General features: G+C 46.0%; 1 protein-coding gene across 1 annotated transcript in view; it reads right to left on the bottom strand.

Moving 5' to 3' along the window:
* Positions 1-18,870, bottom strand: part of PLG (plasminogen) — a 157,477-nt gene that overhangs the window by 68,361 nt on the left and 70,246 nt on the right. The gene's annotated exons all lie outside the window — the stretch shown is intronic.

The raw sequence follows: 18,870 nt of genomic DNA, 5'->3' as shown, positions 1-18,870 counted from the left end.
CCATGTAGCTGCTGGCTGCTAATGAAACTTTCCCGCCCACACACTCAGTGCAGCCCGTGCCTGTGTGAAGATGTGTGGGCGGGAAAGTTTCATTAGCAGCCAGCAGCTACATGGGCACAGGGAGAGAGAGAGAGAGGGGGAGGGAGAAAGCAGAGCAGATTCAGCCTCTCCCATTCCTGGAGGGGGGGAGCTGCTCACTGGGCTATGACACTGGGCTATGAAACACACACACACAGCCTTGTGACAGGAGGGGCAGGCTGAACGGAGGAGCTGCATATTCCCCCTACAGTACAGCCCTGCTCATCAATCCACTCGCAAAATGCGAGAAGGCGAGTGGAATTTTTGAGGGCTGCCCTAATATACCTCATGTCTTCTCAAATACCTGCATTGAGAGGGATGATGGTATAGCAATGAGTGCCACAGAGACTTGCACCCAATCTGCTAGCAGTACACCACTGCTTGATATGAGCAGCAGGCAAATTTCACTACCCCAGTTGCTGAACCATAAAAAGAAATACTGTCCCATCGATCCACATGCTCAGTGTCTTAATGCTAGCTTGGCCACATTGCTGGCATTACAATTGCTGCCTTTTCATCTGGTAGACTCTGCTCCCTTTCGCGAATTTGTGGAATGTGCTGTACCACAGTGGCAGGTACCAAAAAGGCATTTCTTTTCGCGTAAGGCCATTCCGGCTCTCTACCATCATGCGGAAGGTAGTGTTTTGGCCTCATTGGAGAGAGCAGTCAGCAGGAAGGTGCCCAGTACTGCTGACTCTTTGTCCAGCAGGCATGGACAGGGATGTTACATTTCCTTCACGGTGCACTGGGTAACTCTGCTGGCAGCTGGGAAGGATGCAGGACAGGGTTCAGTGTTGCAGCTTGTTTTGCCACCATGCCTCCAAAAAGCTGGTGCTGGTTCTGCCACATCTGGCTACTCCACCACCTCCTCCTCCTCCTCTTCTTCTTCCTCCATGTCCTCTTCTGCTCAATTGTCCTCTGAAGCAGCAGTGCTCCCTAAGCATTCAAGGGGCTATGCAAGCAGTCAGGCTAAAAGATGCCATGCGGTGCTTCAGTTGGTCTGTCTAGGGGATACGAGTCACACCGGGGCAGAGATTCTGTCAGCTCTGCAGGGGCAGGCTCAGAGATGGTTAACGCCACAACAGCTTGAGCCAGGAATGGTTGTATGCGACAATGGCACCAACCTTCTCTCCGCCCTCTGACAGGGACACTTGACACATGTTCCATGCTTGGCACATGTCCTGAATCGGGTGGTGCAGCATTTCTTGAGCAGATCCCTAGGATTCCAAGATCTCCTGAGGCAGGCCAGAAAAGTCTCTGGCCATTGCCGCTGTTCATACAATGCCAGTGCTCGCTTATCTGACATTCAACGGGAATTCAACCTGCCGACCAACCGCCTCATTTGTGACATGCCCACCAGGTGGAACTCAACATTGGCAATGCTGCAGCAGCTGAACATGCAGCAGAGGGCCATCAATGAGTATCTGTGTGGCATAAGGACAGGATCAGGGGAGCTTGGCTTTTTTTTGCCATGCCAATGGCTTTTGATAAAGGATGCATGCACAGTCCTGTCACCATTTGAGGAGACCACAAGGATGGTGAGCTGGGACGATGCATACATCAGTGACACTATCCGTCTAGTCTATCTGCTGGAACACATGCTTCGTGGAATCATGGACAGGGCACTTGAGGCAGAACAGCAGGAGGAAGAGGAGGACTTCCTTTTCTCACAAGGCCCCCTTTATGCAGATATCATTCCTGCAGGGCCACAAAACACACAGGAGGAAGATGAGGAGGAGGATGGATGCAGAGGATAGCATTTAGCAGTCTTCAAGGGATGGTTTTGATTCCCCAGAAACCCCTGGAGTTGTACGTGGTTGGGGAGAGGTTGCTCCTGACAATGTCATCCTTAGTGACCCAGATGACTCAGAAGCTCATGCCTCCTCCAACTTACGTTGCATGGGCTCCCTGATTCTGCAAAGCCATGCGAAAGGACTCGAGGATTCGTGCTATCAAGGAGAGGGATAATTAGGTTGGCAACCCTTCTTGATCCACGTTACAAGGGTAAAGTTGCAGAGCTCATCCTGCCTTCGCAGAGGGAGCAGAGGATGAAACATCTTGAGGAGGCCTTCAAAAATATTTGTGTACCACCTTTTCAGACACTGGGAGGTTAAAATTCTCTTGACATGTTTCTGAGGCATCGTTCAGCCAAAGGATGAGCAGTGGAGAAGGCGGCCGGCTGACTGATGCCTTTAAACAGTTCTTTAGTCCTCAGCAGCACTCAGGGCTGTTAGGTTTAAGCAACCATCAGCAGCGTCTCCATCATATGGTGCATGATTATCTAGGAGCAAGAGCAGACTTGGAGACCTTTCCAAGTGAGCATCCACTGGGTTACTGGGTCTTGAGGATGGACCACTGGCCAGAACAATGCTCAATATGCAATGGAGCTACTGGCCTGTCCTGCTTTCAGCGTGCTTTCCGAACGAACGTTTAGTGCTGCTGGAGGTTTTGTGAAAGACAAAAGAGTGCTTCTGTTCACACACTGTTGACCAGCTGACTTTTATCAAAATGAATCAGTCCTGGATCAACAAGAGCTATCAAGCCCCTGATGCTGATGTAACTGGTTGAATTTGCTAGGGGTCTGCCATCCCTTGAAGACTGCATATGCTGCCTATCCTATTCCTCAATCTTGATTTTGCAAGCTTCCAACAATGTTTTTGGTTTAGGTCACTACCAACCCCCAAGGCCTAAATTTTCTGCACTTGTATGTCAGGTGCACACAATTTAAATTTCGTATGTAATTTTTAACAGCAGGCCCTGTCCCTGTGCCCTGCGCCCAGCAAGAGCAACTGTGAGGGGTTACAGTGTTCAGGCACCACCAACACCAAAGGCCCAATTTTTTGCACCTATATGACAAGTACATGCGATTTCAAATTTGTATGGAATTCTTACCAGCAGGTCCCATTCCTGCGCCCAGCAAGAGTAACTATGAGGGGTTGGTTACGATGTTCAGGCACCACCAAAGGTCCAATTTTTGGCACCTGTATGACAAGTACATGTGATTTCAAATTTGTATAGAATTTTTACCAGCAGGTCCCATTCCCGTGCCCAGCAAGTGTAATTGTGAGTGGTTAGTTATGGTGTTCAGGCACCACCAACACCAAAGGCCCAATTCTTTGTACCTGGACGACATGTACATGCAATTTAAAATTTGTATGTAATTCTTACCAGCAGGTCCTATTCCTGAGCCCAGCAAGAGTAGCTGTGAGGGGTTGGTTATGGTGTGCAGGCACCACCAACACCGAAGGCCCAATTTTTGACACCTGTATGACAAGTACATGCAATTTAAAATTTGTATGGAATTTTTACCAGCAGGGCCCGTTCCTGCACCCAGTAAGAGTAACTGTGAGGGGTTACGGTGTTTAGGCACCACCAACAACCAAGGCCCAATTTTTCTGCACCTGTATGACAAGTTCATGCGATTTCAAATCTTATTTCTAACGGCAGGGCCTGTCCCTGTGCCCATCAAGAGTAACTGTGAGGGGCTATGGTGTGTCGGCACCACCAACACCAAAGGCCCAATTTTGCTGCACCTGTATGACAAATACATGCGAATTCAAATTTGTATGGAATTTTTACCAGCAGGGCCCATTCCTGCGCCCAGCAAGAGTAATTGTGAGGGGTTACGGTGTTAAGGCACCACCAACAACCAAGGCCCAATTTTTCTGCACCTGTATGACAAGTACATGCAATTTGAAATTTGTATGTATATTTGTATATGACATTTTTTCCTAGAAATTAGAAATGTCAGTATTGCTGCAGCAGCCTACATACATCGTAGCGATGCGCTACTTTACAGGCACATTAAGGGGACCCCCCAGGCGCAATATTCGAAGGAATTTTTCATTTTTATAGTTTCACTTTAAGCCTCATTAAATCAGTAAATCACTGCTCCTTTAAAAAAAAAAATTTTAAAAACTTTTTTTGCATTGCTACATGTTCCCCAGGTCAGTACCCGGACCCCCATACACTTTAGTTGGGCAATAACTTGCATTTAACCCTTCAAAATGAGGCTGTTTGATTTTTGACATATGAGTTCCAGACACAAAGACACAAAGTCCATTTAGTCCAACCAATAAAAGGGGAAAACAAAACAAACACTTTTTTTTTTTACAGTTCTATATACACAATCCCATACCCACAGTTGATCCAGAGGAAGGCAAAAAACCCCAGCAAAGCATGAACCAATTTGCTCCAGCAGGGGAAATAATTCCTTCCTGATCCCCCAAGAGGCAATCACACGATCCCTGGATCAACTTTACCTATAAGTGTTCGTTTTCATGAACTATTTAAATATAAACAGATATCAGTCCATCCGGCTGAGCTCATTAATTGTCCTCTAGCACTATCTAGTGACCACCTACTAACAGCGCTCTCGTGTTTTTTTTTTTTTTTTTTCATAACAAACCACACCTGCTTAGGAAATGTATCGGCTTGCTATGCGTCCATTAAACACCATACTAAAGGTTGTTAGTCCACTATTAACTGCATAGAATGTGAAAGAAATGATCAGAGGAAAATCCATTTTAAGACAATTCTACATGTAATCATACCAAAGCAAAGCATGGCAGGGACAACACAATTTCATTTCAATGCACCCTGAATAGAATACATTATACAGAAGGTGTTTGCAGAAATGATGCTGAGCCTGCTCACCTTTTTAAGGAAGGAGAGGAAGGTTGATACCTCCTATGCTTTGACGTGTACCATCCTTGCACGTCAGATCAGATCAGGTTGTTGGATATGAGTGTGTTTTCCTCAACAGTGTCCTTCTCATTGGGTCTAATCTGAACAACAACCTTATAGTGTTTTGCCCTGCTTCAGACAAGAACTAGTTGCTGTTATGGCTGACATTCTGCAACTGTTCCACTGTTTCATTTTTGATTAGACAACAGAAACTTGCTGAAGTTCTGATAGTATCACAACCATGACTACCAAATGAAATTACATGTTTTCGGTAACAGCCCTTTTCTTGCTGTGGCAAGTTGTGGGCTGAGATGACAGCTCAAGATGGTGAAACGACCTGATGCATGTGAATTTGTGTAAAACAATTTCGAAGTAGACAACAGGCTCAAGTCTACAGAAGAAGAAGCAATTGATCTTCCCAGGAGAACTAAGGCAGAGCTTGCCACTGCCAACCTCAGGCTTCACAAAATTGTCTCTAACAGTGACAACAAGGCAACGAAAGCCTTTCCCTTAGAGGACAGTGTTGTTAGTGTAAAGGGATTAGAGCCAGGAAAATATTTTCCCCTTACGCAGCATAGCCGTAGATGTGAAACAAGACACATTCACGTTTCACATGTCAACTTGTGACAAGCCCTTCATGAAATTAAAAGTAAAGTTTTTTCTCTTGTGAACAGCATTTATGAATCTAGTTTTCAGAGGACCCTTTCAGCTGTATACATGCATTACATACATTATCCAACTTTCTTATTCAATTTATTTTAGATTTACCTTCAACTATGTAGTACAAGGGCCTGTCTAAATATTTACAAATTGAAAGTATTTAGGTTTTACCTCATATTATATGGTTTTGGTAAATATTAAGGAAAATTGTACATGAAAAATGTATAATGTATGTATGTCTTACTGTTCAGGGCAAGATACTTCTAAAACAGCTTACTTCTGAAAACACAGATTAGGATACCCCATTAAATACACATAATAATTGTGCATCAACACAAAACAACCTGATCTTGAGGGATCAGGAAGCAATGTTTCCCCTGCTGGAGCAAATTAGATCATGCTTTGCTGGGGGGGAGGCTGCCTTCCTCTGGATCAACTGTGGGTATATGATTGTGTATCTAGGACTGTACTTTTTTCCCCTCTTTTATTGGTTGAATAAGATAGACTTGTGTCTTTTTTTAACCCAACTATGTTAACCAAATCAGCAGTAAAAGATAGGTGAAAAATAAAATGTTTTAAAGTCCAATTATGTGAAAATCTTAAGCGTGCTTAAAGAAAGGACTAAAAAGATCAAATGAAGTAAAGCATTAAGCTGTACACCAATCGGGTGAAAATATCTTTCACCAGATATAATTGATCCCTATGACAGAAATCAAGCAAGCCAAGTTGTTGGTAACAAGCCTCTAGATAGACAGTGATCACAGCAAGCCGCCAGCATTAAACCTTACTCCATAGGTCAGTGTGTCTGGCCGGGCAGCACCTTCATTTATAGAAAGGAACAGAGGCCACACATGGGGTAAACCTGCTATGCTAACTTTTATTAAAAGGAATAAGTTGAATATTTTTACATCATTGGACTTTGATTATTTCGTTTTCAGTTATCTTTTACAGCTGATTTTGGTTGTTTTTTGTTGATGCACACTGTTCACTTATTTATTGGTTTTGGCATCTAGTATTCGGATGTTTGGTGGGTGCAGCTTTGAACACATTTTTCAAACTAAGTGCAGAAGAAAAGATTTTTATTTATTTAGGATACCCCATTATCCAGAGAGAAACAGCAAAGATAGGAATCATGGAAAGAGTCTCTTTAAGCATTAAAACAACTTCTGATACCATGCTCTTACATCCTTCCATCCCTAACAAATGTCACCAGAAAAAAGATCTTTTTTTTTCTATAATCCTTCCATTAGACAATAGCTGCAGTAGCCTACTTCAAAGTTATAGATCCCAGAGACAAAGTAAGTGCGGGTTTTGTCCCTGGTAAGGCCAAGCTGACACCAACACCAGCACATACCATTGTTAGCTGTTGAAATTCCTTAGCTTACACAACGGGAAACAGATTTTGAAATAGACTCGTTTCACTTTTACATGGACAGCATGTGTTGGGATACATACATGTAGCACCCTACAGGTAGGTGCTTGGTAAATGCATGGTGGGCCTTGTCTGCCTAACAGCAGGGCCATGATTGTGTTTTGGTTAGGGTGTCATGGCTTCCAGGTGTGTCTGCTGAGAGGGGAGTCTCCCCACTGGCTCTGTGAGAGGCTTCTCATAGGGCAGTGGGGGAAACCCAATCAGGGACACATTCAGGCTTGTAACTACCCCAGAAGGCAGATTCTGCTGCAAAGGATTCTGGGAGTGGGTATTAGTCTGAGGGGAGCGCGTGGCTCAGCGTCTTTGGCGGGAGCAGAGTCCCAGGAGGGAGGGAACGGCTGTCTCTCCTCCTGTTTGAGGAAGTGGATGTCTCGGGGTGCTGTCTGAGAATGCAGAGGATGCTGAGTTGAGCTGCGGGGATCCGATGTGCTGAGAACCAGTGGAGGGAAAGAGGGGTCCAGTCCCAGGAAAGCCTACACAGGTCGTGAGTACTGAGGATTGCCCCTGGAGGTCTGCCTAGTGTCAGTGGGGACCACTCCGGAGAAGGTTCTAGGATCCAAGTGTCAGCTAGCTGTAAAGAGGGTGCCTAGGTGGAGGACCCTGAAGTGTCAGAGGGGGTACCTAGTTAGGGAACCCTGAAGAGTTAAAGGGGCGTCTGCAGTTTGGGCCCTGAAGAGTCAGTGCACAGTGTGTAATGCATTAGTTAAGAGTTGCAGCCAAACAGGAATTCACATCAAGCTACCTCAAGCCAGTGCAAGGCTGGAGGGAGTAGTCAGTGACTTGTGAGTGCCAAAAGTGTCAGAAGTTAAATATTCTACAGTCCTGGATCTTCTGGACTTAAGTCGGAGTTCCAGCACAGCTTTCAGAGATACAGTGTGTTCAAAGCGCCAGTAAGCATTGGCTAGCGTCAGCTGGCATCAAGACAGCGATAACGGGCATTTTTGCTATAAATAGTCCCAGAATTGTACATAGTTGAGCCAAAGGTGTATCCCACTCATTCCCTTCTCCCATCCCCTAAAATACAATAAAACATAGGGGGCGTGGCCTGGAGAGCAATGGAGTAGGTCGCATTGCACGAGAGCTCCTCCGGCAATATCCTGACTTCTCGATCCTGATTCATCGCTGAGTCCAGAACTCATCTCTTCCTGACCCCTACCTGTTCCCGGATCACGCGGTGGTATGTCTCCCCCCCGGCAGAAGTCGGAGGCCGCTGCGAAGCTGGACAAATTCCGGCACAAGGACAAGGAGGCCCCGCTGGAAAATGGCGCGGCCTCGTCCACCGCCCCGGCTGCATCCACGGCTGATCTGGCACAAGTGCTTGACGCCATATCTACCTGCCAGGCGACCCTGACGGCTCGCATCGAGGAAGTTAAAATTGATGTTTCCCTCCTCCGTCAGGATTTCCAGAAACTGCGAGACCGGGTGTCCGAAACCGAGCACCGCTTAGGCCGCGTGGAGGATGCGGTCCCCCCCCTGCAGGCCTCCTCTGACCAGGCAGAACGCCATATATCCCAGTTGCTCTCTAAGCAGGACGATCTTGAGAATCGGATGCGCCGAAACAACTTGCGCTTCGTGGGCCTGCCTGAGGGTGCTGAGGGGGCCTCCCCTGCCACGTTCCTTGAGGATCTCCTGGTGACCACCTATGGTCGGGACGCATTCTCTCAATCCTTCGTGGTTGAACGGGCTCATCGGGTGCCATCCAAGTCGCCACCTCCGGGAGCGCCCGCCAGGGTGTTCATAGCTAAATTCCTCAACTACCGGGACCGGGATGCCACCTTACGTTTGGCCCGGGATAAGGGCAACATTCCCCACCTCAACAGCCAGGTGCTCGCATTCCCGGATTTTTCTGCAGAGGTCCAGCGTCGCAGGGGCAAGTTTACAGATATCAAGCGGAGGCTGCGCGCCCAAAACCTGAAATATGCTATGTTGTTCCCTGCCAGGCTCCGTGTGGTGGGCGAGGACCGGGTGCATTTTTTCGAGGATCCTGAGGAGGCTGTGGCATGGTTGGACAGACTGAGACCTGCCTAGTGCGTGAGTACACTTTTGTCCGCAGTCACCTTTCCTGCTGTGCCCACCTTACTGCCCATATTTGCCCTGTGAGTCACCTGTATTTTATACTGTCCCTCCGTCACTGTTGACCCTGATCCCCTGCTCCGTCCATCCCTATTCAAGACGTGAGGAACTGCTGCGGATTTGCCCTCTTTTTTGTGACACCCTGTCCCCCCCCCCCCCCTTGTTCTTCCTTCTCCCCCTGTTCTGGACACCGTTTACTCGCCATGTGCACCGTGGAAATATTTTTACAGACTGCCGTGTGCTCTCCCTTTGCTTTGCTCCGCCGGCTCGGCCCCCCAGATGTCCTGTCTTGTGGGGGCTGTTTGCTGGCACTACTACCGGAACTCTTTTGTTCTTCAGAGAATGTTTGCCCCCTTGTTACGCTGTGCCCAGATTGCAAATTTGTTTGTGTTTATTGCTATACTATGTCTGGTGTCCTGGCTGTTTGTGTGCGGGCCCCTCTCGGGTCTCCGCTGCAGCTGGTGCTCCTTCTGCTTCAATATGGGTACTGTTGGGTTTTCCTGTTTGGGGATGTATGCTCGCACAAGTTGGGGTTGGTGTAGAGCTGGGTGGGTTAGGGTTGTTTATTTACAGAATGTTTATTGTGTGCTGTTCATTATGATATTGCGATGCTGCCATTTTTCTATGTTTTCTTGCCATATCTCAGTCTGTACCTCTCTGCAGGCTCGGTCTCCACTGACACTTTATATCCTGGTGCCATTTTTTTACCTACCTCCATGGCCCCGTTGAAATTGCTGGTTTGGAATGTTCGTGGCATTAGGGACAAAATCAAACGTACGGCCCTCTTTACTTTTTTGAAGGCCCAAGCTGCAGATATTGCTGTTCTAACTGAAACCCATGCCACTGGCTCCTTGGTTCGCGCTCTACGGAAGCCCTGGATGGGGTGGACATATCATGCCACGTACAGTTCCTACTCCCGTGGAGTCTCAATATTAGTTGCTAAGTCCCTCCCCTTTGCTATTTGTTCGGTGGAGACCGACCCTCAGGGTCGCTATGTCCTTCTACATGCTACACTGGCGGGTTCTCCTATTCTGTTGCTGGCCTACTATGTGCCCCCCCCATTTTCTGGGGCTATCCTTGGGGCCGGTTTAGACTTTATTGCACGCCACCCTTCTGTGCCTGTTATATGGCTGGGTGATTTTAATATGACCATTGACCCCGAGCTGGATAGGGTGAGTTCAACTCTCCCTGCCCGGCCTTCGAATGGTCTGACCCGTTTTGGTCGGGTAATGTCCCAGTTCTCGCTGATTGACACCTGGCGCCACCTGTATCCTACTAAGAGGGCTTACTCCTGCTTCTCGGCGGCTCATGCCACCATGTCTCGCATTGATTACATCTTTATTTCCCCACAGCTTGCTCCTCAGCTACAGGCAGCGGGCTTTTGCCCGCGTATCCTGTCTGACCACGCCCCTTACTGGGTGATCCTGGATGTTTTGTCCCGGCCACCGCGCAGTAACTGGCGGCTTAATCCGTTCTGGCTTGGCCTAATCCCAGACACTGAATCTCTAGACGCTGAATGGGACTTGTTCTTCGCGACTAATGACGGTACCTCGGATGTCCTGACGGTGTGGGATGCGTTCAAGTCTCATGTGAGGCTGAGACTTTCCCATGCCATTTCTACTTTTAAACGTCACTCTAGAGCTTCATACGCCCAGGTGCTGGAGGACTTGGCCTCTATGGAGGATCAGTATGCTCTTGCACCGACTCCGGATGCGCTCGCGGGCCTTAAATTGCAGACGCGGGTGGCCGAACAGCTTAGTTACGAGAGGGCTAGGCATAAATTATTTTTCGCCAAGCAGCGGATATTCGAACAGGGAGAACGCCCGGGTAGGCTTTTGGCACACTTGGCGCACCTGGATGCCCGCCCTCCGGTGGTCATTTCCCTAGCGGGTCCGGATGGATCCCTAGTTTCTGACGCTGCCAAGGTTGCCAGCATGTTTGCGTCGTTTTTTCGTGACACCTATTCCTCTGCGGTGGCGTACGGGGCCCCCGAGCTGGATGGGCTGCTGGCTGACCTGTCCCTCCCTCAGTTATCGGCGGTTCAGGTGGAGGCCCTTGAGGCCCCTATCTCCGCCGAGGAGGTGCAGGCGGCTATAGCTAGTTTCGCTCGTTGCAAAGCTCCAGGCGTGGACGGGCTCCCTGTGGAATTCTATGCACAATTTTCGTCTACCCTTGTTCCTAGGTTGGTGACCCTCTATCGATCTATTTTTAAGGACGCTGCCCTTCCTGACTCTATGCGTGAGGCCCTCGTCGTTTTGATCCCGAAGCCTGGGAAGGACCCTCTCCAACCTGAGTCGTATAGGCCCATTTCCCTATTACAGACTGATGTGAAAATCCTTGCTAAAGTTTTGGCCATTCGTCTAAATAAGGTTATCCTGACGTTGATACACCCTGATCAGACGGGCTTTATGCCTACAAAAAACACTGCCTATAACACTAGACGTCTATTTATGAATTTACAGGCCTCGCATGCCCAGCTGGGGGCTCGGGTGGTGGTCTCGCTTGACGCGGCCAAGGCCTTTGATTCTGTCGAATGGAATTATCTATGGCATTGTCTGCGTATCTTTGGCTTTGGCCCGCGATTCATCAGGTGGCTGACTATCCTCTACGATGCCCCTCGGGCACGAGTTCTGGCGAATGGCTGGACCTCGGACGTGTTTCCTCTCTCCAGAGGCACCCGTCAGGGGTGCCCTATCTCCCCTCTACTCTACGCCTTGGCGGTGGAACCATTGGCGGCGGCTCTTCGATCCCATCCGGGTATTGAGGGGCTTCGTGCTGGTCCACTGGTGGAGAAGGTTAGCCTGTATGCTGACGATATGCTTTTGTATTTATCGGATGCTGGTCCTTCCCTGGCTTCGGCTCTGCAGGTCATCGAGCACTTTGGTAAGTTCTCTGGTCTACGTATCAATTGGGACAAGTCCCAGATTCTCCCCATGGATGCCTCTCCCCCTACCTTTGCCCAGGCCTCATTGCCCCTTCGACGTGTCAGCGTGATTAAATACCTGGGTATACATATATCTCGGGATCTTTCGGACTACGTTTCCCTCAATATTGAACCGGTTATATCCCTGTTCAAGGCTAAACTCCAGGCGTGGGCTAAGCTCCCGCTGGGGGTGATGGGGCGGATAGGTCTCCTCAAGATGATTCTGCTTCCTAAAATTTTGTATGTTATGTGGCATTGCCCGGTCTATATACCACTCCGCTACTTTAAGGTCCTCGAGGCCCTCTGGAACTCGTTTATCTGGGGATCGGCGAGGCGCAAATTGTCGTCGCGTACGATCCGTCTCCCGATCTCGTTGGGCGGTCTCGCGGTCCCCGATCTTCCCCTGTACTATTTGGCGGCTCAGCTATCCCATTTCTACCACTTGGACAAACAGGACAATCTGAGGTGCCGTCTCTTGGTCTGTGCGGACTCTGGCTTCCCGGTTCCCCACCCATTCTGTGACCTCCTTCGGGGGGTGAAGGGATCCCACGGGTCCTCCCCGCGTGGGAGTCTCTTGCATAACTATAGACGTGTCTGGGACCTGGCGATGCAGAAGATGGGCTGCGAGGCCTTGCACGCTGATACGCCGCTGTGGTTTAATAAACTTCTACCAGAACTTTTACAGATACCTGATCCCAGTGTCTGGATCTCTAGGGGTGTCTTCCTGCTCTCCCATGTATTGCACCGGGGAGCAGTGAAGTCGTACAGCCAACTTAAGCAGGAGTTTGCCCTCCCATCTCATATGTACTTCCGATACATGCAGCTCGATCACGCGCTGCGGGCCCAGTTCCCGGTGGACTGTCCGATGGTGGAACCCTTGGACTTGACTAGGGTCCTCATGGGCGCGGACCACTGTAAGCTGATTGCCCTTCTGTACGAGATGTTGCTTACGCCCGCGGCCACCAAGATCGCGTATGCGTTGAAACCCAAATGGGAACCTTTGTTGGGAGAGATACTGGATGAGGATTGGGAGGATGTACTGATGGGCGCTAAGTGTGCTTCCCCTAAAATGTCGGATCGCTTTACTCATGTATGTATCCTTCACCGTACATACCTTACCCCTGTACGTATGGCTAAATTTCGTCCCACCCAGGCGTCCCATTGCCCCAAGTGTCTGCTGTCGACTGGCACATTCGACCATCTGCTGTGGCAATGTCCGCGAGTACGCGGGTTCTGGGCCCAAGTGGTCCAGTTCCTCCACGATCAGATGGGCGCGCCTGTGACACTCGACCCTAGATTGTGTTTACTGGGACTCCTTACAGATGTTGAGATTAACAAGCACGTGGCCCAGTTCTTGCAGGAGACCCTGTTTCAGGCCCGTAAATTGCTGGCCAAAAATTGGATCCAACAGGCGGTGCCTACCTTGGCGGCGTGGATTAGCGAGATCAATAGCACTCTCCCCTATAAAAAACTTATTTATGTTAATAGAGGTTGCCCGGGGAAATACCATAAAGTGTGGGATAAATGGCTAAATTCTTCCACTACTTGTACATCGTAATTCCTAATGCATTGTGTTCCAATTTATCGCATATCTGTGTACATTGTTCTACTAATTGCTATGTACTCTCGTGAGCTGGCATTGACTGTCAAGATTTATGGACTGGTTTGTTCTATATTGGCTATCTCGCAGCCTTTTCTTGTTGTATATCTCCTGTTGTGTTTCAGTACGCAATAAAGTTGTTTTGATTTAAAAAATACAATAAAACAACCAAACAAAGACGCCGGAGTTGTCAATGTCTCAGTTCTCACGTCCAGGGTCGAAGCTCGCATGGGCTGGAGAGGTAACCGGTAACGATGGCAGACCCACATCAGGCCCAATGCCTGGAAAACCTGCTACATACATAACCACACAAAACCATTTTATGTGTATGTCAGTAACAGATTACAACGCATCAAAAAGTTCTTTAATCCTAAGCAATGACACTCTGCAAATACACTCTTGCAGTGACAGTCGCTGCATTTTGGACATTTCATGGACATCCTCCCTTTACTTCTTGAATGATGACACTATTACAGTTAATTTAATCAAACACATGCAGCTCTAGCCCAGTTCCTCAATCTGTCCTGTGATTGCTTCAATGTGTATAAACACCCATGTATAAAATCCAATAATTTATGAACCAATAAAGTTCGTACTAACAAAAAAAATATTAAATGAATATATATATATATATATATATAGTGCTGTGAAAAAGTTGTTGGCAGGTGTGAAGAAATGATGTAAAGTAATAGTGCTTTCAAAAATATATATTTTAATTGTTTATTTTTATCAATTTACAAAATGAAAAGTGAGTGAACAGAAGAAAAATCTAAATCAAATCAATATGTGGTGTGTAGTGATGGACGAACATCTGACGGGACGGTTCGCGAACGGTTCGTGCAAACTCGCTCAAATGTTTGCGAATCGCAGGTTCGCGGCGGGTCCCATTCATTTTAATGGCAGGCGAACATGAAAAACCTCCAGGTCATATTTGCAGCCACAAAATACTTACTAGCTGTGTACACATAGTCCCACAACATGGACACTGACATACCAGAAGTATTGCTATTGGAAAAGTTGCCATAAAATGTTTTTTTTTTTCCTAAAATCAGCCAGAACTGACAACAGCCGGTAAATACATGTCAAATACATATAGGGTCCATTCACACGTCTGTAAAATGGGCCCGCATCCATTACACAATTTAGTGGAACGTTTACAGACCCATTTATTTTCACCTGACAGCAAAGAACTTTGTATTCTGTGGCGGGAGGTACATTAGGCATTGACAGGATACAGAAGTAAGTGTCGGCCAGTACAGGCCCCAAAAATTAGCCAACAGGCGTTCACCTGACAGCGAAGAACTTTGTATTCTGTGGCTGGAGGTACATTAGGCATTCACAGGATAAATAAGTGTCAGCCATTACAGGCCCCAAAAATTAGCCCACAGGAGTTTACCTGACAGCAAAGAACTTTGTATTCTGTGGCTGGAGGTACATTAGGCATTGACAGGATACAGAAGTAAGTGTCGGTCATTACAGGCCCCAAAAATTAGCCAACAGGCGTTCACCTGACAGCGAAGAACTTTGTATTCTGTGGCTGGAGGTACATTAGGCATTCACAGGATAAATAAGTGTCAGCCATTACAGGCCCCAAAAATTAGCCCACAGGAGTTTACCTGACAGCAAAGAACTTTGTATTCTGTGGCTGGAGGTACATTAGGCATTGACAGGATAAATAAGTATCGGCCATTACAGGTCCCAAAAATTAGCCCACAGGAGTTTACCTGACAGCAAAGAACTTTGTATTCTGTGGCTGGAGGTACATTAGGCATTCACAGGATAAATAAGTGTCGGCCATTACAGGCCCCAAAAATTAGCCCACAGGCATTCACCTGACAGCAAAGAACTTTGTGTTCTGTGGCTGGAGGTACATGAGGCATTCACAGGATAAATAAGTGTCGGTCATTACAGGCCCCAAAAATTAGCCCACAGGCGTTCATCTGACAGCAAAGAACTTTGTATTCTGTGGCTGGAGGTACATTAGGCATTCACAGGATAAATAAGTGTCGGCCATTACAGGCCCCTTGAAACTTTAGGGCTGCATTTCTGCAGTTGGAGTTGAAAATTTGTTCAGGATCAATGGTGTTCTAAATACTGAGAAATACAAGCAGATACGTATCCATCATGCCATACCAAAAGGGAGGTGTGTGATTGGCCCCAAATGTATTCTGCAGCAGAACAATGACCCTAAACATATAGCTAATGTCTTTAAAAAACTTTTTTATAAAGAAGGGGCCAACCCAATAACAATTGGTAATAGGTAATAAAGTGCAGCTGCCCTTTTAAGTGTCAAACACAATCAAGTTATGTATAGTATAAAGGTAGGCACTACTCCTAAAAAAGCAACAGTGTTTAGATAAAAAGTGAAAATGTGATAAGAAAGGTGCCAGCCTCATATAATAGAATAAAAACATGAAAAGCAACAATGTGAAATATGGTGCAACTGCCCCTTTAAGTGTAAATAACACTTAGATCTATCAAATGTGTAAAGTAGGCGCTATTCCTTGGAATATGAAAATCACAATAAAATAAACATTCAGTAACACATATCACATACTGTATATCATATTCCAAATTGTAGTCCGTATAAATATTATCACGGTCACCTTGCCTTTAAACAATTATGCGCAATCATTCTTCTTTTTCCAAAAAAGTGTGACCACCATATGCAGGCAAAATACTCACTCACCAACCGCAAATGACCAATAATATCTTGGAATGCACGCTAGCTCTGCCCTGTGAGCGGCCATGCCATGTGCTCTGATATTTCCAAAGACTGTCTGTGTTGGTGCTTCTCAAGCACCCTGTAAATGTGAGTGCTTTATTTTATGTGTTTTATATTCACCAGTTTTTAATAAACTTACTATACTATGGTATCATTATGGTATTGTGCTTGTGGCTATTCTGGGTAATAAGAGAATACCTGTATGGGAGTTCATGGTGAAAGTGGATTTATCCTATCCCAATTTCAACTTCCATGGCTAAAATAATATAGACCTTAATTGGTCCTTTACGGTTGGTGAGTGAGCATTTTACCTGCATGTGGTGGTCACACTTTTTTGGAATAAGAAGAAATATAACACATAATTGTTTAAAGGTACGGTAACCAGGAAAATATTTGTTTGGACTGGTTACATTATTGTGTATTTCATTTTCCAGGGAGTAGCCCCTACTTTACAGATTTGATGAATGTTATTATGAAATCTCTTCAGTGTGAAGAAGAACAAGGGGCCCTAGAAGTAATGGTTTGGTCCCCAGAAAGCCCTGATCTCAACATCATCAAGTCTGTCTGGGATTACATAAAGAAACAGATGGATTTAAGGCAGCCTACATCCACAGAAGATCTGTCGTTAGTTCTCCAAGATGTTTGGAACAACCTACCTGCCGAGTTCCTTCAAAAACTGTATGCAAGTGTACGCAGAAGAATTGAGGCTGTTTTGAAGGTAAAGGGAGGTCATACAAAATATTGATCTAATTTTCTGATTTGCATTTGTCTTCTGTTCATTTTCTTTCCAACTGACAAAAATAAACTATTAACACTTCTATTTCTGAAAGCATTCTTAATTTACTGCATTTTTTCACACCTGCCTGAAACTTGCTGTGCACCGTACTGTGTGTGTGTGTGTGTGTGTGTATATATATAAAAAAACTTTATATTATTGTGTTAAACAATTCATAAAACATTTTTGATTGAATAATACATAAAAATCCTGTGCAAATAAGGGCAATCATTAACCGCTTCAATTCCGAAAGGTTTACCCCCCTGCATGACCAGGTCATTTTTTGCGATACAGCACTGCGTTACCTTAACTGACAATTGCACGGTCATGCAATGCTGTGCCCACATTAAAATAATATACTTTTTTTCCCACAAGTAGAGCTTTTTTTGGGGGGGTATTTAAACACCTTTGCAGTATTTATTTTTTGTGCTATAAACAAAAAACCTACAATTTTGAAAACAAAACAATATTTTTTACCTTCTGCTATAAAATACACCCAATAAAAAATGTAAACAATCTAATTTCTTCATCAGTTTAAGGCAATATGTATTCTGCTACATGTGTTTGGTAAAATAAATCCCAATAAGTGTATATTGATTGGTTTGCGCAAAAGTTATAGTGTCTACATACTATTGGATATCTTTATAGAATTTTTATTTATTTATTTTTTACTAGTAATTGCGGCTATCAGCGACTTATAGCCGGACTGCGACATTGCGGCGGACAAATCAGACACAAAGTGACACTTTTTGAGGACCAGTGACACCAATACAGTGATCAGTGCTAAGAAAAATGCACTGTCACTGTACGAATGACACTGGCAGGGAAGGGAATAACATCAGGGGCGATCAAGGGGTTACATGTGTCCCTAGGGAGTGCATAATAACTGTGTGGGGGGGGTGCTTGTACTGTGGGAAGACAGAGATCCGTGTTCCTGCTTAGCAGAAACACAGGATCTCTGTCTTCCCTTGTCACAGAACAGAGATCTACTTTGTTTACATAGGCAGAACCCCCCCTTCTGCCTCTCTCGGGTACAATGGGCGGGTCCTGGCAGACATCGGGAACTGCTAATTGGCTCCTGGAAGATGTACAGTATGTGATTTCACCTGTAGGAGCCACTGCCTCGCAGTATATCCTGTATAAGTAGGGCAGTCTGCAACTGGTTATTCAGTGGGTCTCCATACAAAAAGTGTCCAGTGCATCAACACTATTACGTGCTATTTCAAACAGCAATCTTTAAAATAATCTTCAATCATCAATTGTACAGATGCGCCAAACTACACTCCACTGTGCTTTACATCACTCCATTTTGTGCTTCCTCCACAAACATTTCATGCTACTCGCCAGAGGACGAGACCCTTTATGGGTTGGGTCATATGCACTTTTAAAGCCACTCTTTTATTCTCTTTCACGCATTCCATCAGTGTAAACCACATTTAAAAGACATACTAAAACTCTTCATTGCGTACCATCCTTATGTGAAATATGGTGCAGCTGCCCATAGTGTAAATCTATTCCATTAAAAACACGCTTTCCTTTCACTTACATTATTCAGTGTCTGAATCAGCACACTGACATCGACTCTCAGAAAGAACTGTGTACCCAGCTGCCTGTGAGCAGATCTATCTGTCACGTGTCCAACAAGCACCTCCCTATGCATCCAATCGCTCCCTTCCCATCATATAGAGTTTTATGCTATGTGTATATTGTCTATTTCTTTGCCTTTAATATTTTTTCCCTACCTAACTCCATAGCTAGCGGGTGCATTATATAGTTAGCTCCACCCTCCTTCTATATGCTTCAGCCTCCATTAAAATCACAATGTATTCTGCTGGAGCTGGTCATATTATAATCTTTTTATCTGTCTGGTTGCTCATTTGCAAAGATCTGCACAAGTTTTGGATTTGGAAAAAAGATA

This window comes from Pelophylax lessonae, assembly GCF_965119305.1.
Source record: "Pelophylax lessonae genome assembly, chromosome: 3".
Taxonomy (NCBI): domain Eukaryota; kingdom Metazoa; phylum Chordata; class Amphibia; order Anura; family Ranidae; genus Pelophylax; species Pelophylax lessonae.
Note: the sequence above shows the minus strand (reverse complement) of the source record. Positions and strands in the feature narration are given on the sequence as shown.